General features: G+C 36.2%; 1 protein-coding gene across 6 annotated transcripts in view; it reads right to left on the bottom strand.

The window, feature by feature from the left end:
• The window catches only part of LOC131693417 (filamin-B), a 183,666-nt gene that overhangs the window by 81,490 nt on the left and 88,522 nt on the right, over positions 1 to 13,654 (bottom strand). The window contains exons 1-2 of one of the 6 annotated variants that reach the window (XM_058981208.1): positions 4,951 to 4,993; positions 4,136 to 4,364 (exon numbers count right to left, since the gene is read on the bottom strand). The exons of 4 other annotated variants lie outside the window; for them this stretch is intronic. The gene's annotated coding sequence lies outside the window, so the exon portion shown is untranslated. Of the gene's footprint in view, positions 1 to 4,135; positions 4,994 to 13,654 lie in introns of those variants that run through there. One more of the 6 variants, XM_058981207.1, reaches the window with a different exon arrangement.

A 13,654-nucleotide genomic window follows, 5' to 3' on the forward strand; every position in this document is an offset into this window, starting at 1 on the left:
TTGAAGACTAATATAAAGACATTGAAGGTAAAACAAAGGACGCTTCTCAGTCTACTTTCTACTTCTGCCGCAGTCAGACGTACAATCGAGCCAAGTGAACAACAGGTCTCTCGATCTAGTGTGCATTGTCTCGAGAACAAAGGAAACATCGGATTATTCTTATCATCATGAGTAAAGTTGACGAAAAAGTTCTACTCCGACCCAACGCTGCGGTCGTTGACTTTAAATTTTGTTCAAAACGACCGAGTTTTAATGAAGTGGAATACCTTCTGAATGTAAAAATTCAATTTACACTTGCGGAAGTCTTGTACCTTCAGTATCATCATATTCGTAATGCAGTGTTAATATCATTCAACACGTTAGCACAAGCCGAGCTTTTCGTTTTGAAGAACAACTTAAAACGCGTGGTTGAAAGTGACAACGTTGGAATTAAGATTCCCGTATATATTGAGAATGATTATATGTATAGATGTAAGGATATATGACCTTATGTACCTCGTACCCCTCCTGAGCCAATTGCAAAATGCATGTCGCAATACGGAGAATCCGTTACACGTGATACTTGGAGAAACTTCTTCCCGGGTACTCCTAACGGCGTTTTTGTAGTGAGGATGAGGGTTGAAAGGCCTGTACCCTCCTACTTGACAATAAAACTCAAAACTCACGGAACTGCAACTATGCAAACTACGCTATGCACCCATGAGGGGCAAACTCCTACGTGCAAGTATTGTAATCAGACAGCTCATCATGGACAACCTTGCGCGGAAGATGCACAGGAAAATGCATCTCAACCGATTGCCAACTCATCTACGGCAAACCAACCTAAAACAGAGTTTTCAATACCAATGCCTGAACCACAAACGGTGGCCAACATTGTGGCAGATGTTCAGACCATAATGGCAACCGCAATCATCCAGCACCCCAAAAGCAACTGTAAGCAACATCGGCAACGAATGTAGTAACAATGACGACGGATTTACACTGATCAACAATAAGTGCAAGAAGCAGGGGAGAACATCTGATCCCGAACACCAAGCCAGCTTCGACCGGGACGTGAAAAACAAGAAAGAATAGAAAGACCCCCCTGACGCTGTTTGCCAACAGACCTCGCGAAGGAAGGTCTCCGCTTGCAATAAAAAGTTGCGCGCACGAGATCCAATATTACTACATTAATTCTTGTTTGTATTTTTACATGTATTGTAAACATATAAAAGATCCACGGCTCCGTTAAGCTACCGCTATGAGCCGTGTCAAATAAACGAATTAATAAAAAAAGGACGCTTCTCAAAATCGTCAAAATAAAAGACATGTCTTTTAAAATAAGGCCGGTTGGTAACCCTACAGTACGGACGAAGCAATCGGTTCTTTCCGCCCGTGTACTAAGCAGTAACAGTAGGGGTACGAGGTTGTCGACGAGTTGACATACCTTGAAACATTTATGACGTGCGATAGCAATATTAGTGGCGAGGTAAAGAGTACAGATGGTCGTTTCAGGTTCGGCTCGGGTCCGGTTTGAGCTTCTCGGGTTTGGGTCGGGTTCCGGGTTGTTTACTAGAGATAAATAAATCCCTTTAGAACCCGAACCGAACCCGACAACTTAAAAATCAAAAAAACTCGCACCTGACCCAAGCCAGAAATTATGAAATTTGAAAAACCCGAATACCAAAGATTTTTGAGAAACCCTATCCGAACCCGACTTGTTTGTATTAGAATCAACCAAAGATCCCGAAGATTTCGAATTTTTAGCACCCGAGCTGGATCCAAAACTCATCTAACAATGATAGAATCACTCGAACATAAAGTAACACCAAATGCATCCAGTTACTGATGAATTACTGGCGACTGGAAGTCGCATTTTATTGAATATTATTGTTAGCGTGTTTTGAATTTTGTAAACTAATTAATGCATTCAAATACAAAATAAATATAAAGGAAAATATTCCACCCTAATACTAATGATGCGAAAATCTTGGACACTTCGGCGGAAGTTTGACCGTACCAACCCGTTACGCGAGTGACGTCGTGTAAACTGTCGAATACGATTTACCACTTGCCACAGCTTAATTGAATACATGCAATAAATTATACAAAACTGCTCCTGCAGGAAAGATTTTCGATAAAAAAAAAATTAAAAATTTTGGTTGAGAACGACGGGAAAAGTTGTTTAAAACAATCATCATTAAGTCTTTTGATTCGCCAGAACATTACAAATTCGACGAACATTACAAAGTCGACGTTCAATAGCAGTAAATATAAATGCGAATAGCACTTGCCAGTAGCGCGTTTGTACTACTTCAGGTTCGAGTGAATCAATCAATCTTAGATACGCTTAGGAGCCACCTCGGGTGCTTAAAATTCAAAATCTTGGGGATCTTTGGATGATTCTCCATATTAGAAATTGGCATCGGATCGGGTTTCTCAAATTTTAAACTTTGGGGTTCGGGTTCTTCAAATTTAAAATTTTCGGACTCGGGTCGGGTTTTTCAAAATTTATAATTTCGGGTGAGGGTCGGGTGAGGGCTTTTCAATTTTCAGGCTATCAGATTCGGGTTGGGTTCGGGTTCGAAAAAAATTAAACCCAACCATCTTTAATGAAAAGGTATGTTGAGGCTGCGAATTAGACTTTCCGGTAAAGAGCGAACGACCCATTGAGGTTAGAGCCATAATAAACAATACAATACTTTCCGGTGATAATCCAGGAGCTCATCTTCCCAATCTTATTATAACCACAACGCTGCTCCCTTAACAGGGGCACAACCAGCGGGAGGGTCCTGGGGGCCAGACTCTCCCCGAAACTTTTAACTTGAATTTCAACAACAAATTTTAAGCCAGTTTCAATTTTAAAATAGTTCCAAACTCAAAAGTACTGCAAGCCTGACTTTTATTAAATGAGATTATTGCGTGTTACATATTATACAATGTCCATTGAAAAATCAAAATTTCAGACCCCCTATGAATTTGCTTCTGGACCCGCTTCTGCTGGTGATGCTCTATAATGTCACATACCAGTCAAAGACTCATAACACACAATTTGTTTTAAATATCTAAAAATGTGAACGTACCTCGAAAATAACACACGGTATGTGTTTTGTACCCGAAAAAGCTAACCAATTCATTGTTTTGAACTCGCCAACGTCTGCTAGCCTTACCGAAAAAATCAACATTCTGGCACCAAAAACAACTCAAAGGTGTTGTAGTTTGGAGAAACGTAAATCCATTTCAAACGATGCGTTGATTTCTGTATAAAAAGCGCTCGTAATTTTAGGTCCGAGTGAATTGTAAAGATTTCAATATAAATATGAAAGGTAATAAAGTGCCGATTACATCGATTAATTTCGAGACAATAGAATTCCTTCGTTGAACTGCCACAACGCATGCGAATTGGTTCTACTAGAACGCGCTTCGCAACATTCCTCCAATCAATTACTCAAACGGCAACCTTGAAATACCAACTGGTGATCATGCTGTTTGTTTTTTTTTAATTGGTCGCGCGTAGTTGCAAACTTCTTCGGTAGATAATTGCACATTGTATAAGTGCGAATTGGCGGGATCGAACGTTTCAGTGCAGCACACGTACGTCGCAGATTTGTCTACCGTAAATGCACAACAATGAGTATTTTTGGCGGTTCAAGAGCGTGAAAATTTGTTAAAACATAGAGGTTGGGCCTAGTGTACAGATAGGCAGTCGACCGTAAACAATGCCACTGTTATCGTCCGAAAACTTGACCGTGAGTAGTCGGCAGTCTCAGTGGCGAGGTGAGGAATTGTCAACCATTGTCTTTGGAAAATGGTATTGTAGCATATCATTGTACCTACGGCCATTCAAGCAAAGTTCGAAGGTCTTTGTCTTTGTAAAGAGCAGTTTATTCTAAATATAAAACACCTTTAGATTTGAAATGATTCAAAAAAACATCGAGTGCTTTAGCACCATACAAGGGTTATCAATCGAACGAAATGCACACAATAAAAAAGGATGCAAGCACGGCATTATGCATAATATAAATCACAAAGCCTGCGTGAAAGCTTCCTCCTCCTAACATCCGAAACAGTGTAAATGATGCGGTTGAACACCTTTTACGACGCGCTAATCGATTTCCCCTATGTGCAAATCAGTTTATCTGTAAAAAAAACTTACACTTGATTGAAAATCCTTTCTAGCTGGTGCCGATTCGCTAAACTGCTACTGTTGCTCCGCTACTGCTGTTGCTGCTGCTACCACCGGAGGCCGACGTTGACGCGCTGAACCTGTCAATGCCCGCTAGTTTAAAACCCACCAGCGCTAAACTGTACCACTTCCCGATTCACAAACACACAAAACATTCACTTGAGAATTTTTGGTATTTCTTCGCTTTGATGCATGCAAGCTACAAACCATTCACCGCAAATCCCAAATATTTTAGCGAAAACCGCACCAATGAGAAAAAAAAGAAATCTGGTTAAAATATGTATGCCATTCACAATCACCACACAACAAGCAGATAGAAACAAGCGATAGCAGTTCAGCGAAGAAATTTCCCTATGTTAGAATTCCGACGTGTCACGTCATCTGGGACCAGTTTGCATCGATCGCACCGCGCCTTGACATGGGATATCAACGCAAGAAAATTTTTGGGCGACGATCCCACCGCGAGAAGATATATCCAAGATGGCCACAAACACACCAACACTAGCACTGCGGATCGGTTCCCGTCCCTTTTCTGCCACCCGGAGGCAAATTCCAACCAAGATTCGCCTACTCTTTCCCACCGCCACCGCGGATTAGCGTCTTGTGTAGGAAAGGTATTTTCTTGATCGGTACAAAACACACACACGCGCTCGCCAATGCGCTACTCTCAAAAGCCACGATGGTCGGGAAAACAGCGGCAATAAAAAACATAAACTTGGGTGAAATTTTCTTCTTATTATTGCTGATCGGAGCCAGATTAACACACAAGCACACGCCACGATCACCTTACGACAGAGCTTCCGAAAATCGCGTCCAAACCGAGTCACGTACAAACTGAGACTGATCTACCTTTCGCAGGTAAGACGCGATCGTGTGGGCTTTGGGCCTCTCTCTCCCTCTCTGGCTCGCGACTGTTCATCGTTCGTTAAGTTGGCTTTCATGCTTCGCTTGAATCCGGCAGGTAAGTAACCCAGCAATTTCTTGGGCTTTGCTTTCGACATCGTTTCTTGTTTATGTTCACTTTAATGCAATGAACCCGGACAGGTGAATTGAACGAAAATACCTTTGCTGGAACTTGTTCAGTTTCGTTCAAATGAATAATTCGTTGAGGTTCGTTTGGCTGTGAAAAATGTTGTTGGTCGTGAACCTGATAAGTTGTTGAATAGCTTACACAAGTCTACTTGGAAACTCCGTGGATAACTTCTGTGATTTTTCACAAAGGAACGTGACATTTGGTGGAAAAAATTGAAATTAAAATGATAAAGTATCTAGACTATGTATGTTAAAGTAAAGCCTATTTGAAATAAAAGTAAGGTTAAAGAGGTACACCTATTTCAAAGTTTGCGAAAAAATGTCTCAAACAAATTTATTAATGCAATTACCTATGTATTGAAACACAACTGTTGTGCACCAGGTAGCAATATTGGGGTAAGACGGAGTAAGACTGCTATCTTAACGGTTTATATACAAAGTTATAACTCAAAAAAATCGAAAAAATATTTATTGAATATTCAGAAAATACAATACAAAAATAAAAATATCTGTGCGAAATTTCATCCAGATCGGAGCAGTAGGTTTTTAATTACAACTATTTACAGCGCCGTGGTTCTTCCACTAATGAAGTTAACACAAAACTTAACGCGCTTATCTTGGAATGTAGCTTTTTGAAAAGAGCCGTTGCGGCGAACGTGATATCTCAAAAACAATTCATCCGATTTTCATACTTTTTTTTAAATTATTTGTATTTACACTCTCGTGTACTTTTTCATCAAAACATTTCCGATTCTTTGCAATGTATTATTGTTTTAAAATTTGAACACCACAAAACTCAATTTTTTGGTCAACGTGTTTTTTTGCAAGAAAATTTTTTATTGGGAAACCGATCCATTCAAGTACACCACAAAACATTTTTCTTCAATATTCTTTTCAGTTTTTGGATTTCAGTTAAGCAGTTCGACTTGGAGAGCGTTCACTGGGCCATAACTTCGACAACCTTGAATATTTTTCATGGGACGAATTTCGCGCAAACTCGAACAAACGTTGGCAGCACCCTCTCAGATTTTATGCACATGAACACTTTGTCACAAAAAGCCACTTTGCATGCTTTGTTTTTTCAAAAATAATCTAGACTGTCTTTTGAAAAGGGTAAAAAAAATTTACCATTTTTTTCAAATGGCTATAGCCTAAAAATGACAAACCCTACAAAAAATGTTGTAGGAGTGATTCTCACAAAATTAGTCAAATTTTTGAATGCAAATATTGAATAAATTCTTCATCGACTGCAACACCGAAAAAAAATTGATTTTGAAAATTTAAAGTCGATTTACAAAAAACCCCTCTATGATTTGGATAAAATTTTTCCAAGATAGGTAATTATGTTCCCTAACTACCGTCAAAAATATTCAAGTTGGGCACTTTCAAGAAAAAAAGTTATTAGAAATAAAACTTTTTTGTCCAAACAAATTTTTTTTCAGTGTTTGTCGAAAACTAAACCAATGAAAGTCATAATAATTTTAGAATCCAATTTTCCAACTGCTAGTTGCCTGATACATGCAAAAAGTATCAGTAACGCATTTGGTATATATTCATAACAAACCTGAATGAAGACTGGAAGACTGGGAGACTGCAGCTTAGTTTTCCATCTTAAATATTATAAATTTTATGAAGCAATTGACACTTTTTTTAAATTTATTTTTTGTCTGATACACAATAAAAAAATAAAAAAAACTTTGCAAGCTTGTGTAGATTCCAGTCAAAGTATGACAGCGCAGAATGGCATTTTAGCAACATTCCATGAAAAAGGACCCTGTGATGCTCTCAAGCGAATGGCAAAAAGAGCTAGTCTTGCTCGGGACTATGGAAATGCCATAACAACTCCCCGAGAGTTATATAACTGGGTAATTGAACAAACTGATAAAATATCAAAAATTAATTTCACTGAACAGTATAACAAAATATCAAAAGAACTCGAAGAACTGTATAATAACGCAAAAAAATATCTGATACTCAGAAATTCCACAGTTTTGTGCCTATTCCTGGTGGCAAAGTAGAGGTGAAAAGGTATTCTAATTCAGAAGATGAACCAAAAATATTTTCTTTGTATAGAAATAATACAAAATAGCATGCATGAAGATAGTTTTAAGACAAATGTTATATACAAAAATAAATAAATATTTCTGTAAAATTCAACACCTAATGTTGTGGTGGTTATTTCTTTCCTTGATCCTTCCTCAGCATTAAACAAAAAATAAACAAGTAATAATGAAATATTTCTTTAATGACATAAACTGTTTTCAATGGGATTCTTGATTAAGGGAACCATTTTTATTAAATCGACATTTCGAGATAATCGAGTTTAAAATTTCGAATTACCACTGCTCTTGGTGGACGAAGCGTGCTTGGAAGCGCTGTAACTTTCAATCTATTTCTCGGATCACTATAAAAATTTGGGAAAACATTCTCGAAGAGTTGCACTTTCAGATAAAGTAATAAAAAAAATTCCATTTTATGAAAAATGAAAAGGTATGTAACCCCTTAATGAAAATTTACTTAGTAGCTTAATTAGACAATATCTTCTCACAAACTGAATTTTATTGGATTCTGAGATGATTATGACTTTCGTTGGTTTAGTTTAAAAATACACTGAAGAAAAAAAATTAGTTTGGACAAGGAAAAGTTTTTTTCAAATAACTTTTTTCCTTGAATGTGCCCAACTTGAATTTTTGACGGTAGGTAGGTAAGGTAAGGAACCTATCTTGGAATAAAATTTCATCTAAATCAAAAATGGTTTTTTTTTGTAAATCGACTTTAAATTTTTAAAATCAATTTTTTCAGTATAGAAGTCGATGAAAATTTTTTCAATATTTTTATTAAACAATTTGACTAATTTCGTGAAAATCACTCCTGCAACATTTTTTGTAGGATTTGTGATTTTTAGACCATAGCCATTTGAAAAAAATGGTTAAAAAATTTGACCCCTTTCAAACCAGTCTAGATCAAAGGCGTTGTTTACTTATGTAAAGGCTCGCACAGAATGAAGTCAAATCTACCAATCGAACATGTCACCGGCTACCTATCGCGCAAAGTAAACAAACATACTTCTTTAGCTATGTCTTCATGCGTGCTTGCAAGGGGAGTATTGTTATTGCCAGGAAAAATATTACAATAATATGAGTAAAAACTATTTTAAAAACTTTTCTCATTGCTTATATTGTTTACAGAAGTCACCAAGTTAACAAGAACATGATGCCATTGCCATTGAACGACTCTCAGGATTATATTCCCTTTTTCGTATTGTTGATGAATTCACAAACGGAACGTTACAAAACGCTTGATTATCTAATTGCGAATATTATTACATTCTTCTTCAAAGATATTTATGATAAGTGATTTCATGAGTGTTAAAAAACAAATAAACAACTTCTGTTACATGCAATAGTACTTCCCCACTAAAATCTTTAAGGATAATATACTTTGTAAATTGTTTTAAAAATGGGGTCGTACTAATACATGGTGTAAAGCACGCCTTACAAACAGTATAATGTTTCGGAACACTCTTAAGAATGTATCCTGCAATATGGTACACTAGATTACGTTCTGAGTTATCGAACACGCTACCATCAAAAATCTTTTGAATACTTCAACTCCACAAGATCCACCTGAAAAAGGAAGTCATTTTAGACCCAGACTATATTTGGTATTATCCACCTGGTTTACTTTTTCTTCCATCTGTTCATTACACTCTTTTTGATCTGATTTGATTTGTTTGATTTACGGATGCCTTCGGTTAAGTTTATTAACCATTTTATAGCGTCCGACTTATAAGATGATGAAAGAATTTCAGACATAAACTGTGATAAAGTAAGCAACTTCAAGTTATCTTTAAATTGAAGAGCAGTTGGACGTTATTCAAGCAGTGTTCTTGCAATAAATTTACACTAAAAATTCAAGTAACAATTAATTTCAGTTTCCAAGAAACAATAATACAGTAAATAAGCATTAAATGTTAAATGCGTGGAACAAAATGATTTGTTAAATAACATTAAAAAATAAAAATCAACATAACCAACCCTAGTTACTGTAAAAGTCGTTGGCTCGAATTCTTTGAATCAATTTGAACACGTTATTCATTGATTAAATAGCATTGAATAAATCATATGAAATAATGTTTGAAATGGTTTTCGCTGGGATGCTCCGTTTGTCACGATAAAATTGCTTCATTTTTAATTCAGTATAAATTTATTTTGTAATTTGATCAAAGCCACACAAAGTTACAGCAAATATTCCGGTTGCCAGAAAAAAATAAAGAGTCTCTATTCTACGCAGTGTTGCGCATTCCTCTGTACGGGACTCTATATTGTATACAGACTCTAGTCTAGATCATTTTTGGAAAAACAAGGTATGCAAAGTGGCTTTTTGTGACAAAGTCTTCATGTGCAGAAAGTTTCATCAAAATCTGAGAGGGTGCTGCCAACTCTGAGTACGATTTGACGTGAAATTCGTCTATTATAATGTTGAAATAAAAATCAAAAATGTTCAAATTTATTTCAAGAAGTTTAAATATTAAGGAAAAAACAAACATAGATCAATGATGATTTCCACATTGCTTTTTTGCTTTTGACTTGGCATATGACACTCGGCCCACAGGGCAGGGATTAGGTTGCCGATTTTCAGAGTGATTGCATAACCTTTCTATACAAGAAAGGCGAAACTTTTACAATTTAGAAACTGTAAATTTAGAACCATAAGAAATCTATTGACATTAAAAATTTAGAACCATCAAAAAATTTGGATGCTTCGAAAATTTTAGGAGCTTACAAACCTAGAAATTTCGACTTCAAGTTTTAGAAAACTTAGCAACTTTAGAACTTGAGACTTTAGCTACTATAGAAGTCTAGAACAATGGATACTTTAGAACGATTAACTTAAGACTTCAGACTTTAGACTTTAAAATTTTAGACTTTGGAACTTAAAACATTAGAATTTTAGAATGTAGAAATTCACAAACTTTAGTATAGTAATTTGAATACTTGAGAGAGTTTTCAAATTTACAAACTTTTAAAATTTAGAAACTGGATGTTTCGAAACTAAAAATCTAGAAGCTGTAAGTTTGGCAATTGTAGAAATTTAAAGTCTTTAGAAACTTGGAAACAGTAGCACTTTTTGAACCTTACTGGTGCATTCAAAATGGATAAACTCTAAGAAACAATTTGAAATTATACTGTCTATGTGAGTCGATTATTTAGACTGACATAACCATATATTACAAAAATTTCAACCACACATTACACAAATTTCACCTTTCGAGATCGAATTTCAATATTCCTGCGATAATTAGATAATCTAAATTCTATCTACCTTTCTTAATAGTAATTAATAGTCATATCAGCTAAAAGTATTATCGTAAAGTATCAAAGCTTATCTCCGAATATTTTCGGAGATAAGTATAGTAGAGCCGGTTTGCACGAAATTGCACCAGGTAAACAGGTAAAATTTAACGGGTGTTTGAATATTTTGACATCGGTGTAGAGGAACCCGGGAATTTTAAGACCGTGGGTAATTTGGACGGCCTCAAATTCTCCGAAAATCGTAAAACTTTCTAACTGTCGTGCATATTCGTGAGACATTAAAACATTAATTTTGACAGCATTCGACTCAGTTCACCGAGATCAGCAAATGTATGTATGTGTGAGTATGTATTTTCTAAACTCATTCATTTTTCTCAGAGATGCCTGAACCGAATTGCTCAAACTTAGTTTCAAATGAACGGTAAAACGCTTCCATAAGCTGCTATTGAATTTTTTGTCGATCGCACTTCCGGTTCTGGATTTACGGGGCGAAGAGTGCGGTCACACAGTGAATTCCCATATGAACTGGTAACACCATGATGCCCAAATTTTATAGGACATATTTAAAAGGGGCCAATATGACCTGAATTTACGGGTCTAGAACACTAATGACCATTCAAAGTAGCTTTGATTACATTGGCCACCTATAACGGTTCTTGAGCCCCCTAGGGAACTCTCCAAGTTCCTAAGTCAATGTCACACCTTTTTCTCAGCGTATTCTTGATCGATTTTTACAAACTTGATTTCAAATGAAATATACAATACTTCCACGGACTTCCATCTAATTTCATTCATATCTGACATTCGGTTTAGGAGTTACAGGTTGGTATCATACTTAGTTAGCCTAATCAGCATTAGTTAAATGTTGTCTTCCTGTTAGGGGCCCATTCATAAATTGCGTAACGCAAAAATTGCCCAAAATTGACTCCCCCTCCCCATATAACAAATTGTCCCAAATGTCTCAATTAGAGCTTCCATCCCGGGAAATTTTTTCCCGGGAATCCCGGGATTTTTGGATTTCCCGGGATTCTCGATTCCCGGGAAATTGTCTTTTCTCATTCCCGGGATTCGAGAATCCCGGGAAAAAAAATTTTAAATTTATTCCAAAAGGCTTAGGTTCTGCGAAAGAAATTCTGTAGGAAATATCTTTACTGGCAAACATTTGGAGTGAGTAGTGAATGCAGATTGTGCTTTTCCAACTGATTTGCAGATCAATGGATTATATATCATTAGGCAGGTTGATATATTTTCGTGATTTTTTAGGTATATAGTCCAAACCTTACTCAAAACACTGCTGAAGAATGTTGATATTTTCATGCAAATATGGATAAATTTGCCGGCCGTTGTACCGAAGCATTTCCTTACAGTAGCGTTAGTGATGCGCACGATATCTCTGCTCTGTAACCGATGAGCCGATTGATCAGATTTTTTAACAGTTCTTTTAAGAGTTTATTTTAATAGTTAGATCTTGAATGAAAGGGCTTGCAATCACATTAGTAATGGAAATGGCGGTACTTTCTTAAAAAATCGATGAGTGTTAGTTTCAAATGGTTGGTTTGTAGTGATATCATGCTTAACGCAAACGCTATTTAAAATAAGGAATATTTCTAGAACGTCTGCAGAAATATTTGGTCGGTCAATCGAATGCAAATTTCGTCTAATTTGTTATACCGTTACTGTAATATCTATAAATTTTTAGATGTATCAAAAGAAATACACAACGCTGTACCTGTTCAATATCATGCGCATCCAAACTCTTTGGATGTCGCTTTCAAGGATGCAGGTAGAATTTTTGAAGGGGATAAGCAATCAAGATACATGCCCGTAACAGGAAATCGATGGTAAGCTTCATCCATTGCTGCAAAGTTCGTCCATTATCTGCTTGATTTTGATTCTCACTTAATTCGGAATGATGCTGATACTACTGTGACAGAGATGGATTTCATATATCACATTTTCTCATTTGACCGAAAATAATTGCACACTACTCTAAAGAAGCTCAATCTCTTCATTCAAAATTACCAAATTGCTTTGCATTAAATTGATCACATTCCATCGTATCATAACAACGAATTCCAATTTTGGACAGTAACTCCAGCAACTGCGTTTAGAATATTTCCCAATCGTAATAGTAATTACCAAAATTTGGGTTATACACATAACCAAGAAAAATCATCAAAAGAACGTGATGTTGCGTAAACGTATGGACGAGTTATCAAATGATTGAATGATGTGTAGGCCGCTAATTCGCCATCTTCTGACAAATGCTTTTAGGTCAGATATACATGCAATCAAACGGATTTCAAAACTTTTCAATTTATTCTTTTGTTTTCAAGAAAATCATTCACCTTTTTGTTTTACTTCTGTATTCCCGGGATCCCGGAATTTCCCTTGAAATTTATTATTTATTTCCCGAATCCCGAGAAGCTGAAAACCGTCGAGAAATGGAAGCTCTACACAAAGAAAAAAAATATTGGTAAAAGTAAGAGTATTCCGCTCTTAGCAAAAAACAACCAACGCCAACTATTAGGTTGAAAGTAAAACTTTTAAATTAATCAAGAATAATAATCAAAGTAAAAGTTTTCCTTTTAAGCCATTGAAGAATAGTACTCAAAACAAAAGTTTTATTTTCAAACTAAGAGTATGCGTTAGTTGTTTTTTGCTAAGAGTGAAAAACTCTTATTTTTACCAACATTTTTTTTCTGTGTGTAGTGTCAATCTCATCTCCCCTATTACGCAACAAATTCTTCGAAAAAAAGTTTTTGTTCAGTAAAAACATGTCACGAAACGATCTAGCTTACTCTCCCTCCCCCATATGTCACAAGCTTAATTCGATATGCCGAATTAAGGGGGTAATAGTGAAAGGGAGGGGGGCGCTCCGTGCACCGCTACGCCCCAGTAAAACTCCAAAGTTTTCATATTGATTGCATAACCTTTCTACATGAGAAAGGCAAAAATGTGCCAAAATCTAAAAAAGTAATTTTTTTTCAAGATTCCTTCAAATCCCTCCGCTCCTTAACCTGCATTGCTTTCATCCACCATATACATTTTAGTGAATTTCGGCCAATAACCATATATTTTTAGTGAATTTGGGGTTGGTGAGCACAAATTTGATATCGAAAAGACCGGTTTAATTCATCTT

Source organism: Topomyia yanbarensis, chromosome 3, assembly GCF_030247195.1.
Source record: "Topomyia yanbarensis strain Yona2022 chromosome 3, ASM3024719v1, whole genome shotgun sequence".
NCBI lineage: Eukaryota > Metazoa > Arthropoda > Insecta > Diptera > Culicidae > Topomyia > Topomyia yanbarensis.